The sequence below is a fragment of the Strix uralensis genome, chromosome 1 (assembly GCF_047716275.1).
Source record: "Strix uralensis isolate ZFMK-TIS-50842 chromosome 1, bStrUra1, whole genome shotgun sequence".
Classification (NCBI taxonomy): Eukaryota; Metazoa; Chordata; class Aves; order Strigiformes; family Strigidae; genus Strix; species Strix uralensis.
Window position 1 is genome coordinate 151,482,702 of NC_133972.1, and position 13,996 is coordinate 151,496,697.

Sequence of the window (13,996 nt, forward strand, 5' to 3'; positions counted from 1 at the left end):
CTCCCTCAGAAGTGCCCTGAATAATACAGCCTAAACCATCCCCACCTTGAGGCCTATGGATACCTCCCTCCTTTGACTGCAGAATGGAGGCAGGATGTTAGCACTAGGGAAACAAAGCAGCCATTTACCTCTCCGGAACATTTTAACTGTGCCTTATTTTCAAGATTTCATGTTATGTGAAATGATGGGCAAATCAGGCACAACATAAAGCAAATTGTCTTCAAAGCTATCAAAATTGTCACTTTTGGACACTTTTGTGTTCAGCTATTACAAGTATGCTTTTCTAAATCTTTTCCTGTCTTTGTTGATGTTGCTGCTCACTCGCTGAGACACATCAAAAGGCTTGTGATGCTCCTTTTTATTTCTGTGCAAAAGGGACCTGTGCCTCTCGCTGCCACATGCTGATCTGTTTCTAGCATGCCTGACATACAAGTCAAATGCTTTTTCTGCTGCTTCTGAGCTTGTGCATCATGAACCGGCTTATGCATGTGAGTGTTCTTTTCACAGCCCAGGGGGGCCTGGCAGTGTGGCAAGGCAGCATGGCCAAAAACCAATGAGCTCAGGTCAGGAAGGCTTGGCTTTGCAAATCATCTCACCAGGGACGACTCAACCCCAAGGCAGGCATGTGCTTAAATGGAGGGGCACTGTCATGAAATTTCCATCCTTTCCAGGTTGGGAACTGCAGGCAGCCAGAGTGAATGTCAGAGGATCAAAGACAGTGGAGATGCCAAGTTCCCAGGCTGTTTTAAGATTATAAATAAGGTATTTTGGGAACAGAAGAGGCTGAAAGGCCCGTCCTTCTGGCTGGTTCCTGTTCACCCCAGAATTGGGAAGGTGTATGGGGGATGAAGCAGGGGTCCTTGCTTCTTGTGTGGCAGCAGAGGGTGAGGTTGGGGCTGCCCTTGAGACAGAGAATCAGGCCTTGAACTGTGGGGTGAAGCTTGGGCACAGCACTTGTCTCATTCATGGCCCATCACAGTGTGGTGGGGTCTTGGTGAAGGCATCATGCATAATGATGTGAGGAAAGATAATTGCAGTGCACAAAATTAAGCTAAGGCGGTTCAGCATTTACTTTAATTTTTTGGGTTATGTCACTTTGCAGTTTCTAACAATTTTTCATCTCATCTTCTGTACATAGCATATGATTTCTGTCCCCCACTAAGCCGTTGCTTTGTTCCTAGTGGTAGCTCTAGGATGTTATTCTCTCAAGAACAGTACCTAAATGCAGTGCCTTCTTTTAAGTTAACCTTCCTTTAGCTGGACTGAGTCATAGGTACTCAGGACCCAGGAAGGACAGCCTCCATGATGGAGAGCAGAGGGGAAGCAGCCCAGCAGTGCTTCTCTCCCCAAACACAGCCACTGCCTTTTGCCAGTATGAGGGCAGGTTGGGCAGAAGGGACCTGTGTGTGTCTCATGATGACGCTGCAAAGGAATGTGCATTTTCTTTAGCTTTGCAAGAGGGAGAAGCTTCTGGCCTGGCCATCCATATCCAGGCTGCCCCTCACTTTGGAGGGCACTGCCTGGGAAAAAAAAAAAACAACAAAATCAAGACCAATAAAAGAAAAACAGTTGGAAAGATTATGACTTGTCAGTGCCCAAAGCCCAGGCAGGAGCAGAGCACGCCAGCAAGCAGAGCTCTGACAGTCACTCAGGGAGGTAAAATGAGAAGTCCTGCAGCTTGGGGAGCCTGGAGATCCTCCTCTGGCTTGGAGCCAGGCACACGAGAGCAGGAGAGAGATTTCAGAAAGACATGAGAACTACAGGGAGTGCTGCTGGCCACCCATTTGGCCGATTTTCCTCTGTGTCCCTTAGGGGACACCCTGTTATGTCATCTCAGCAGCAAGAGGCATTACCTGGATCCTATTTATCTGTGGTCGTTAAAAATCCCTTTTTAACTTTGCTGAGAAAAATAATGGCCTATCCAGCATCCTGCAGTTATGTTTCATTTAGTGGCATACTTCTTTTGGCTGAAGGATTTTCAAAGCTGTTTAAAATTGTTAATACATCCAGCACTTTCACAGCTTTCCTGGGTGATGCGCACCAGATTATTGCATTGTGAATATTTGGAAATCCCGGCAAGAATTCCTTCTAGTTTTCCTCTGCTCCGTGGAACTACAGTAAGCATTCCCAGCCACACCCATGGCCACGGTCACATCCCTCTCCCGTTCGCTGATATATGGAATGAATAGCTAACAGATTTATTGACATTTCTATCCAGGGTGCAAGTGTCATAACAAAAAGATACTCAGGCAATCCAATTTAGCTGCAAATTTACCTCTGTCATACAGACCTTAGACCTGCAATTCTGAAATGTACTGCCATAACAAATACCAGATTTTCCCAGTATGGATACTAAGAAATTAAAGTATTTCCACACACTTCTCTGTCATCCTTTTTGGATCTTTCTTTTCTATTATAGTGTGTTTTGAGTCTGAAGCGATACAGCCAATCAGTAGTAAAGCACTTGGATGGCTTCTATATCAACGCTCAAGAAAACAGTGTCAAAATTGGGGAATAAGGGAGTGGAGCTGGAAGAGAGGAGGCTTTTAATTTCATTTAGCAATGTCTACTAATACTTGCGATGTTAGAAGATGAAGCAACATCATCTACATCTGGAGGAGAAAAGGAAATAGTTGTAGTTCCATTTTCAAATCCTAAAGCTTATGAACTGACAAATGGTGTTTATCCTATCTGGAAAAAATGTTATTCTTAATTGTAATACTGTCACTGCTGTCAGCTCTCACAGCTTCAGTGTGTGGCTCATGACAAATGGTGTCTTTTCAAGCCCTGTTTTGATTATATAGGAATCTCAACAATGCTTTTTTTTAAGCTTGAAAGTATATCCCAGAGCAGAACCTGAAGGCTGAAAAAGTGGAAGACAGAGAATTCACTATATATTGACTTTTTAAAATCTCATAAATTTTAAGGAAGTGTGATAATTTCTTCTTATTTTTTAGTTTCCCAAGTTAGTAATACTACAGTCCAGAACAAGAAGACACAATATACACATGTACACATACGTACATGTGACTCCATGTGTCGCTGCGGTGTCTCTCTGCAGAGAATACCCTTTGGTTTTGCATTTATCATATTTATAAATGCAAGCCTTGTATTTTTACATATCTATTGGACCCTTACATGTATAGAAGGTATGGGAATATGTAAATATACTTCTGTTTGTTCACCTGGTTACATTGTCTGGACTAGTCTGGGAAGATGCATGCCATAATACCCCAAAGAGTATTCATATCATAAGATCACAAGGAGAAACCTTCTGGGACACATCTAATAATGTTGTTTAAAAAGACAAAAAGAACCTGAAAAAAACAGCTCTCATATCTCATCAGACACTAGATTTTCAAATCAAGATATGGAGAAACTGGAAATGAAGAAAGCTTCCAGAAGATATTTTTCTTCTGTTGAAGATTGGTGGGAACATGCAGGTAAATCCAATGCTTAGATGGAGGCAGTTGGTGCATATATTTTACCATATATATTTTTATTGAACATCAGAGAGCATTAAAAAGGGGAACTGCCCATCTCACAGTTTCCTGGAAGTGCTGGGCACTCGTTCATGTGCAGAGCAACAGTGCTTCTTAGGTACTAAGCCACCACTGACTGTCACTGCGCATCACATTTCAGAAACAAGGAGATGATGCATGAGCAGGAGAGGACCTTTCTGTCCCCTAGACAGCTACAGCCAGCTTTGCCCTGTCACAGTCGGCTTGAGGGAACGCTGTTGTAGGATGCAGGAATGTCTGACTGTGGGGTTTTGACCTGAAATAGACCTTGGACCAGTCTGAATAAATATTTTAATGCTTAGCCACAGAAAGAAGTTGTCAAGACGATGGTTTCATATGCTGGAATTAGAATATTTCTTGTAAATATTAGCCTAACTTTGTTCCTTTGAACACAGAGGAACCTTGCCACAGAGGAATGTAGAGTTTATGGTCATGCTGGCACTCTTCCTGTGACAAACAGAAAGAGCAGCAAAAGCAACATACCTGGGAAGATAAAGCCAGGCAGAGAGGAGGTGAGCTGTGGGAGCAGCTGGGAGAGTGGGACAGAAGACAGACTGGTTTTGTCACCTGATCACCTGCTAGCTGCTCCTTCAGAGAAGGGACAGGTATCCACAGGCGCTGAGGTTTACTCGTGGGCACCTTTATGGGAGTATAACCTGTGGGATGCTTTTGACATGTTGGCTCGTTTTTGGTCTTTGTTTTCTCCCTGCTAGGCTGGGAGCCCATTCTGCCAGTGTGCTGAGTGGCCTCAGCCCTTTCTGCCCCTGGCTGTAGCTGAGGGTGTCCTGTCATTGATAGAAGGTACAGTGGTGCATCCTTGGACCAAGATAAACCTCTCCATTACTATAGCTCCAAGCTGAGACTTTTGATGCTTCCTCCTCTTGGAGGGGCACTGCTGAGATGGTGCTCATTTCCATCTATAAAGAGCTTTGAGATCCTTACTTGGACCATGCTGTGGAAGCATGACACGTTGCAGATAACAGTGCCCTGAAATAAACTAACAGGAGCCTGGCCAGAGGAAGCTTTTGGAGTCACCGTGAAGGAGTCCCTCAAACATGCTGCCCAGTGCTCAGCAGCAGGGAGCGTGTGAGTGAGCATTTGGCTGCTCAGCCCCCATGCACTGGCAGACTGCTCGGGCAGGTATTCATTTGGGCTATCCCTCACCTTCTGGGGTCAAAAGGAGCCAAATTATCAAGATGACAGATGATTTAAACTGCCTGGTCTCACCCACCTCATTATGACAAACATGGTTTGAGGATGGCAGGGTACCAAACGCTCTCCCAGAAACAACCATGGGATATGTAGAGGATGGGGCAGCTAGTTTCCTTCTGGGATTTTAAGCAAAGGTTTAGTGGTGGTTGTATTTACCAGGCAGGTGTTTGCTATGAACTAGACGACACCAGTTTTACAAAGACCATAGAGCTACTGTCAAAACACAAGGGTGGTGGGACACTTCTGATGTGTGGGATTCAGACCAACACCCTTCATGGCATTGCCAGTCCCTTAATCCACACTGAAAATACCAAAACCACCCATGTATCCCCTTGTGAAGTCAACCAGCTCTTGTTATTCCTCTTTCCCACCTGTGCTGGCAAGCATGGAAGGTGTAGAAAGGTGAACAGCATGACTGATCAGATGGGGTGTGAAAGGAAGCCTGTGCAAAGCAGCAACGTGAGGGCAAGGCATGGCCCTACTACCAGAGGCACTGTGCTCTCAGCCTCTGCCCCAGGAGAGTAGCTCCTTTTCGCCACACATTCAGGATATCACAGTGGAAGAAGCTGAGGCCATGGTCCCGTAATGTCTCTGGGTACAGTTTTGTCCCTGCTCAGCCCTGGGCCTTTGTTCTGGAGTGATGCCTTCCCATGTATATGGATCTGCAGCAGGTGAAAAACAGACAGGTCTAAGGACAGAATAGGTATAAGAGCTTGGGCTGTATCTCATGTTCCCAGCAGAACCCATCCGTATCTAGAGCAGTTCATAGAAATCAGTGGATTCCCTTCAGGTTTACACCAGAGTAAGAAAGCAGAAGCTCCTGAGAAGTTCATGTTCCCAGAAGAGCTATGTACTTCAGTACAAAGCACACCCACCCTTTTCTCTGGCCTCTTTCTTTAGAATGACTCATGCAGATTTCTGCTTGCCCTTGCCTTCTATCACTCCAGTGAGTCTGCTGTGATTCAGCCGTTCTCATTTTGAACTCCCTCAGAGCATTCAGTCAATCCCAGCTTACCAAGGTTGGAAACTAATGAAAACAACATGATACAATTTCCAGAGATGCTTGATGCGCTTGATGCTCAGCCACCTTTCTCTGCTGAATCGTCATGCAGATTCTCTGCAGGAACTTGATTAACTCTAACACTCGGTGAGACAGCAGGCATGGGGATGTTTGCCACCGTCTCCAGTGAATAGTTCACATTCCAACCAAGTATTTTTTATCACACATTATAAAGAAAATATGACATGCTATACACACATAGAAATAGTTGAGAATATTATTTTACTGGGACAGATGTTATAGGGCTGTCACTGCTGGCCCAAAGAGTCATGGCTTTCTGCTAAAAAGAGGATGTCCCGTCTGAAACGGGAAGATGCAAAATTAGGAGAGATAAAAGGTTCAGCATCTCCAAAGAAGCTCAGTATGTGGAGCAGATGTGGCAGAAACTCCTCTGCTTAAACCTGGAAAGCTGAGAGAAGGTCAAATCTAGGAGCTCAAGTACAAGCTTGAGCGAAGAAATAGATATGAAGGGGATCCTGAGAAGAACAGCTGATAGGGACAACCAGGGAAATGTGCCTACAAATCAGCCTGGCTTTTTGCAGTAAACAGCATAAATAGATACTTGAACAGGGCAACAAGCTGCTTCAAATGGGAAGAGATGAAGGAAAATAAAAAAACAGGTTTTGTTGATTAGAAAGTTCCACTGTGTTTAGCAAAGGGCTGAAGAAAGTATGGGATGAGGAAAGACTTATTTTGGGGAAGGTTGCCAACTGAGCTGTGATGTTATTGTGAAAAACCTATCTTGGGGCTTGCGCAAGTACTGGGAGGCAGTTTTTAAAAATTCCAGGGAAAAGGGAAACCAAAGCAGCAAGCTCTAGTGAAATCTCTTTTCTGTCTGCTTATGTGAGCAATAACAACTCAAGTTACAAATGAAGATTATTTGCGTTCAAGATTCAGCATGCTACCTTTTAATTTCCAGTGAGATAATTTCCAGGGCACATCTGTGAACCATCTAAGAAGTCCTACAGCAAAAACAGGAAAGATGAATGATGACATTAACCAGTAAAACAAAACAAGGCAAAAAAAAATCCAAAGACAACCAAAAAAATCCTGTTTGGAAGGCAACTCAAAACAAAACGTTTTTTTTCCCCCTTTTTTAATATACTATAAAGAGCCTAAAGGGCATGCATATAATTTCTTTTCCTTTGGGACACAACTGCAAACCACATAATGGCAAAAGACACTCAAAATAAGTTAGCCAGAAGACTGGAGCAAATGCCTGGCTTTAATGGAAATGCCTCAGCCCTGTTACTGATCCCAGGACCTCTGCGTCTTCTCAAATAAAGCACTACTGCACACCCAGCACTACTGCACACCCACGCACTGGATCAGTCCTTGGCTAAAGAGTGACAGAGCAAAAATTTGACTTCCTGCAGAACACAGGACGTTGCTTAGCCATCTGCAGAGCCTCCTGGGCACAGGGTGTGATGAGATCAGAGGAACAATCCTGGTCCCTGTGACAAGAAGTTCCTTTGGGGGACTACCAACACCATCAACAAAACCTTTGGCTTCTTGGAAACAATTGCTTTTCTTTTTAGCAAGTTACTCCCTCCCTTCCAGGTGACCAGATTTTGCATCCACCCCTATTCTTTGAAAGGTAAGTTCACAAAAAAAAGTCTTGATCATGTCCCAGCCATCTCCTCTCTAACGTGAACAGTCCTGGCTTCCCAGTCTTCCCTCTTAAGGAAGCTGATCCCCTTGGCCCTTCTGGCTGCCCTTCTCTAACCCACTGTATCTTTCTTCAGAAGCAGAGACCAGAACCACACACCCGACCCCAGCTGTGGGCACACCAAGCTGGAGCAGCAAAATGGTGCTCTCTGCCTTTTCCTTGGTAGCCTCCCTGAGGACAGTCACCATGTTCCTGGCTTTCTGGCTGCCACGGCACACTGAGCTGAGGCTTTCAGGGAACTGTCAGTGGTGACTCCAAGAGCTTTTTCTTGAGTGGTGGCTGCCAGTTGTGAGTTCAGCACCATGTGAGCATGGTTTAGATTATTCTACCCAAGACATCATCTTACCTTTGTGTACGCTGAAGCTCATGTACCACCCTTCTGCCCCCTCCCTTGGTTTTGTTAAGCTCTTCTGGAGTTTTTCACCAACAGCTCAGCATTTCACCAGACAAATGAGCTTGCTATTGGCTGCAAACTTGGGCATCCCATGACACACACCCTTACTCCAGGCTGCTGGTAAAGATGTTGAATAATACCAGACCCAGAACCAGTTCCTGGGGGTTCTGTTGCTACTTCTTGTCCATCCTGAAAAGTCACTGTTGAGCCCTAACCTTTCATTTCCGCTTTCAAATCACAAAAAGACCTTTTCTCCAGTCCACGGTGACTTAGTATCTTCATAGCCTTTGTTGAAAAAATGTCAAAAGCTATCTGAAAATCCAAATACATTGTGTCCAATTTATTTGTGTACTTGTTACCACCCCCATGGACTTCCAGCAGATTGGTGAGGCAGGATTGTCCCTTACAGAAATCGTGTTGACTGCTTCACTTGACATCACCTTTCCCCGTGTGTACAGTGGTCTTATGGTTCTGCTGTTGTAGGAGGGATGGAAGTCAGACTCACTGGCCTGTGACCCCCAAGACCCCTCTAGCTGGCAGCTACACTAGCAACTCTGCCCTCCGGCACAGAGGCCATTTGTAATGGCAGTTTACACACCTTGGCCAGCAGTTCTGCAGCTTCACATGTGAACTATCATGTAAACGGTGCCTGGTCCTGCTGGTTTACTGACGTCCAGCTTATGTCTTTGGTCTGATATATCCTGTGAATTTAATTCAGATTGGTGTAACTCTTCTGATAAATTGCTATTAAGAATATGTTGGGTTTGGGGCTCTCTCTTATGTCTTCAGCAGGAAAGACTGGTATATAAAACTCACTGAGCATTTCTGCTGTTTCTTTGTCTTTCTTGAGTGCCCTTTTACACATTTGTCATCAAATTAGTTGGCTTCCTGCCTTTGCTATGTAAAGAATTGTTTACTATCAGTCTTTGCAAGGCTCAACTCACATTCTTTTTTAGACCTTTTAATTTCTGATATATGGTTCACTTGCCATATTTTATGGGCTTTCCTGTTCTCCTAATTTGGGTAAGCTTCCCATTTTTTAAACATTAACTCATTGCCTGTGATAGCACCCCTAATGTTCCTACTGAGCTGTGAAATGGCCTGTTCTAACCACACTGGGTTTCTTTCTTGGATTCTTTCTTGGTTTCTTGGTTTCTTGGTTTCTTGGTTTCTTGGTTTCTTGGTTTCTTTCTTTCTTTCTTTCTTTCTTTCTTTCTTTCTTTCTTTCTTTCTTTCTTTCTTTCTTTCTTTTTCTTTCTTTCTTTCTTTCTCTCCTTCTCATTTTGATATATGTCTCTTGAAACTGAATATCCATGAGCTCAATATGCTTGGGTTGTTCTCTCCCATTGCAACACTGACCTCACTGTACAGTGATTATTATCACAGAACTGCTCTCCCATTAACATCTGAAGTAGGTTCTGCGCGCCACCTCACACCAAATCTAGAATAGCATCTTTTTGTGGGTTCTATGGCTAGATTTTTTAAGAAACAATAATTTATTGTCTCTGTATCTCATGTTGATGAGGCATTGATCCAAATGTGGGTAACTGAAATACCCTCCTCCTATAACCTGCCCTAAATGTATAGCTTCTTTAATCTCACTTAGCAGCTCACAGAATCACAGAATAGTTGACGTTGGAAGGCACCTCTGGAGACCCGCTCCTCAACCCACCCCTGCTCAAAGGAGGGTCAGCCACAGCAGGTTGCTCAGGGCTGTGTTCAGTTGTGTTTTGAGTATCTCCAAGGATGGATGCTTCACAACCTCTCTGGCAAACTGTTCCAGTGTTAGACCACCTGCACAGTACAACATTTTCTTCTTACGTTTAAATGTAATTTACTGTATTTCAGTTTGTGCCCATTGTCTCTTGTCCTTTCACTAAATATCATTGAGAAGAGTCTGGCTCTGTCTTCTTTCCCTTGGCTTGCTCAAAAAGTATTCAGGTAAGAGAAAGGGTTAGCAACATGCTAACTGAATCATAGAGTCATAGAACGGTTTGGGGTGGAAGGGAGCTTTAAAGCTCATCTAGTCCAACTGCCCCTGCAATGAGCAGGGACATCTTCAATAGATCAGGTTGCTCAGAGCCCCGTTCAACCTGACCTTGAATGTTTCCAGGGATGGGGCCTCTACCACCTCTCTGGGCAACCTGTTCCAGTGTTTCATAGACCTCATTGTAAAAAATGTCTTCCTTATATCTAGTCTAAATCCACCCTCTTTTAGTTTAAAACCATTACCGCTTGTCCTATCACAACAGACCTTACTAAAAAGTCTGTCACCATCTTTCTTATAAGCCCTCTTTAAGTAATAGAATTCTCAGAGGGCTCAGCACAGCCTGGTCAGATTTTTAATTCATGACAGTCCTTTTCCTTGTAAGGAACCCCTCTGTTTAGTACGCACAAGACTGCATTTGGAGTACTGTGTCCAGTTTGGGGCTCCTAGTAAAAGAAAAACATCGACAAATTGGAGAGTCCAGTACAGAGTCACCAAGAGGGTCACAGTGCTGCAGCACACACTGTGGAGGAGGGACTGGAAAACTGGATTTCTTTAACCCTGGAGAAGAGAAGGCTGAAGGAGGGTCTTCATGCTGCCTACATCTACCTAATAGGGAGTTACAGCGAAGACTGAGTTACATGCTTCTTGGACATCCATAGCAAAAAGAAAGTAGATGTGGTTACAAGTTGCAGGAGAAATTCCAGCTGGACATATGGAAAAAATTTTCACCGGAGTACTTAACCAGTGGAACAGGTTGCCCAGAAAGGTGATGGGAGCTCCATACTTGGAGATACTCAACACCTGACTGAACTAGGCCCTGAGAAACATGAAGTAACTTTGAAATTAGTTATGCTTTGAGCAGTAATTCTTCCTCCACCCTTAGCTTTTGGCATACCTTTCCCTGAAAGCTCACCTATAACTTATGGCAAGCTAATTGCTTTCTCTGGGCATGAGCATTTGTGAATGCCAGGCTTCATTACCAGTCACTGCAGAGAGCACATTTAATGATGCAGCTCTCTGGTAATAGAACAAGTTTGGCATCTCATAGTGCCTCACAGTGCCTGGAAACACAAAGCTGAGTGCCCTCCAGGGCAGTGAGAGCAAGCCCAAGATGAATAACTCTTCCACTGCAAGGCAAGATGGAAAAGACTCCAGAACAAACATGAAGACATTGCTCCTTTGCAGGCAAACTAATCCCTGCTTTTCCATCCTTTCATGTAATCCGCCCACCACAGAAAGTTGCTAACTAGGACTTGGAAAGTAAAATGTGCATTAAATGAATGGGCTTGGCAGAGGGAACATCTGTTTGTGAGTAACTTCTTGTTCTCTACATATGATAATGGTTATGGATTAGTGTGCAGAATACTGAACTTGTTTACAGCTCCTAGGAACTGTATGTTTTGAATCATTAATAAGGAGTGTTTTTAAATGCAGAATTTCTCATCAATATGAGCGTTGCTGTTTTTCCTCTCCCTAAATAGGTGCAATTCAGTTTGCAAATTAAATACCAGTGAGATTCACTTAATGTCGCTCTTTCAGCAGCCACAGAGATCAACATTTTTATTATCACAGTCTGTTCTACTTGGTATGTTGATATTCGTGACACTAACCCGGTGAAAATAGAACCATTTTCACATTATCTCTAAAAGATACTCCGGGTTTAATCTGACATGACACCAAAGGAAGTAGGAAATATTTACTGGGAGAGGGTGGGTCTGCTTGTTTAAAACAAACCAAGGAAACAAAGAACCTAAAATGAAATGATCCCTAGCTACAGCAGGATAGTCCCTTCTAAGGGATGATTAATGAAGAGGACTCTCCATCTAATGCTCTGCCTTAAAGAGTTTTCCATTATATAATTCTCACCTTACTCAGCTCAGATGTTTCCTTCTCTCCTTGTTTTTCACCCTACTCTTCAGGCAGCCCATTCTATTGTGGGGATATCACCTTTAAAAGCAATAAAAATAACTTTTTAGTAGAGGTATGTATGTGTAAATCCTAGCTAATCATTACACTGACTTAAGCTCTGGCTAGTGTTAAATGCAGATTTGTAGAACTGCGGATTTGCTGAGCTCCCTACACACAGCACATGGCATTTGCTTATTTCTCCCTGTCATTTTCATGCGATATTGCCCTTGCCTTGATGCTTATTTTCTCTAGATTGCAACATGAGCCCCCCGAATGCCACCACTCCTGTGTGTGACTGGGAGGTCTGCATTCCAGCTCTCCATCTGAAGCCCGTCAGAGCTGGGAGAGAGAATAGTCCATGACATATTCCAGTAGGAATGCCTTTTTAAAAGAGTTTTTTTGGCAATGCTCCAAACACAGCAAGTGCAGGGAGGGGGATTTGATTTCACCTCTAACGCAAGAAATATTCATGTGAAAACTTCTCTTCCACAGAAGAGATTGCAACGACAGTTAAAAGTTGTAATTAGTTTTCTGGTGTTATCTGATTTTGATAAGCACACCCATGCACCACACCCACACATAACCACACTCACGCCCTCTCAAAGCTAAACTAACCTGAAGGGAATCAGTAGTGTGTTTTTTCATGTGTCAGAAAAGATACTCAAAATGACTTGGGGATGGCTGGACAAGCTCATCAGACAAGACAAGACAACAAGAATATTCACGTGACTGTATTTTGGATTGCTTACTACTACTTTTCCCAGAGAAGAATTTTAGGGGGGAAGACTCCAGCTGTGATGTGGTGCGGTCTCTGAGGAAGCAAGCCCAGGACCACTGCCCGATGGGATGATCTCTCCAAGACAACTTTTAACCCAGCTTCCTGTGAGAGAATATTTTTCATAAAACAACTAGCACATCTCTACTTGCCAGTGCTTGAGAAAGACCTATAAAAAATGAGCCTAGGAAATAATATTCACCTCTACTAGCTACTAAAAATCATATCAGCACAGACATTTGCTTCATGTCATCCTGCGATGTTTCACACATCCTTCAACTGCTAATCCCTCTCAGTCCTCAAGTGCTCCCTACCTGTCACTGTATCCCCCAATCATATCACCTCTCCCCTTGCCAACACCCTCTGTGGTCCATGGGTGTCATCACCTTAGTCTATTAAAATTATTTTATTAGAAGTAAACTGATCTCAAAGTGATCATTCCCAACCAGTACCATGAAAATTGCAGTTTCTGTCTCAGACCTATTAAAAAAGCTTGGTTGCCCAAAGATTTATGTATAGTTTTTGAGTGCATAGGGTGGTCTCCTGAAAAATTCGACCTACAATCCTTTCCTTGTCTGTGCCCTCAGACCTTCACAGCTATTACAATGATAACTAACGTTAGGGGCTGGACATAGTCACTTCCCATCATTACAGAAAGGCTTGGGCTCCCTTCTGGAACCGAAGCACTCAAACAACAAAGATTTCACCTCATAACAAAGGCAGAGTGGCTCCTTTGCTATCTTTGGTGGTTTGTGTGAATGTAAAAGACATGCAGACACAGCAGAGAAAAAAGATAGCAACTAAGTGCAGACAAACACAGAAGTCTTCATAGCAGGAAAAATCCCCCCACTCTAGTACAGACTTCTGGCTGAAAGATAATGTCTTTGTTCCCAGTTCCAAGATGCTGTCACTCCTATTTGATTTCTTCTGCTCTAAAAGAAACAGACTTCTGCACATGCTTTGTAAATGAAAGGGACTCCATTAAAAAAAAAACTGTCATTATTTTTTCTTCTTAACAAAAACTGCCTGCAGGGTCCCTCCTTTCAGCTAACAGCTTGCCAGAAAACAGCAATAGTACGCTGAAGGAGTTTTATGTGTTACCTTCATCCTTATTAGCCATTATTGATTCAAAGGAAGGAGAAGCAAGTTGTACTGGATGGATGGTGGAGCATCTGAGCAGAGGCTGTCTATATTGGAACTGTTCAGATATTTGAGCTTTGATAACTTTGTAGATATATGTTCCAAAACACCATTAAATGGTCCCCATATAGGACACAGCCTGTGGGGGCTATAAACCTGAGAGGTCCTCTTAAGAAAACTAAATCTAACTTCTCCTCTGGGGAGATTTGCACTGTAAGAAAAATTACTAACTTAAAGATAAAAACGTTCTAACCCATCTTCCAAAAACAAGACCATGTATGAAAATGTTATAAACTGGTCATGCATATTTTACATACATTACTATTA

At 43.4% G+C, this 13,996-nt stretch overlaps 1 protein-coding gene across 7 annotated transcripts in view; it reads right to left on the reverse strand.

The window, feature by feature from the left end:
* Positions 1-1,046: 1,046 nt before the first annotated feature.
* Positions 1,047-13,996, reverse strand: part of ANKRD46 (ankyrin repeat domain 46) — a 54,388-nt gene continuing 41,438 nt past the window's right edge. For 4 of the 7 annotated variants that reach the window (XR_012631082.1, XR_012631081.1, XR_012631078.1 and 1 more), the window contains exons 8-9: positions 11,713-12,634; positions 1,047-6,755 (exon numbers count right to left, since the gene is read on the reverse strand). The gene's annotated coding sequence lies outside the window, so the exon portion shown is untranslated. The remainder of the gene's footprint in view (positions 6,756-11,712; positions 12,635-13,996) is intronic. The other 3 variants (XR_012631083.1, XR_012631079.1, XR_012631085.1) reach the window with 2 other exon arrangements.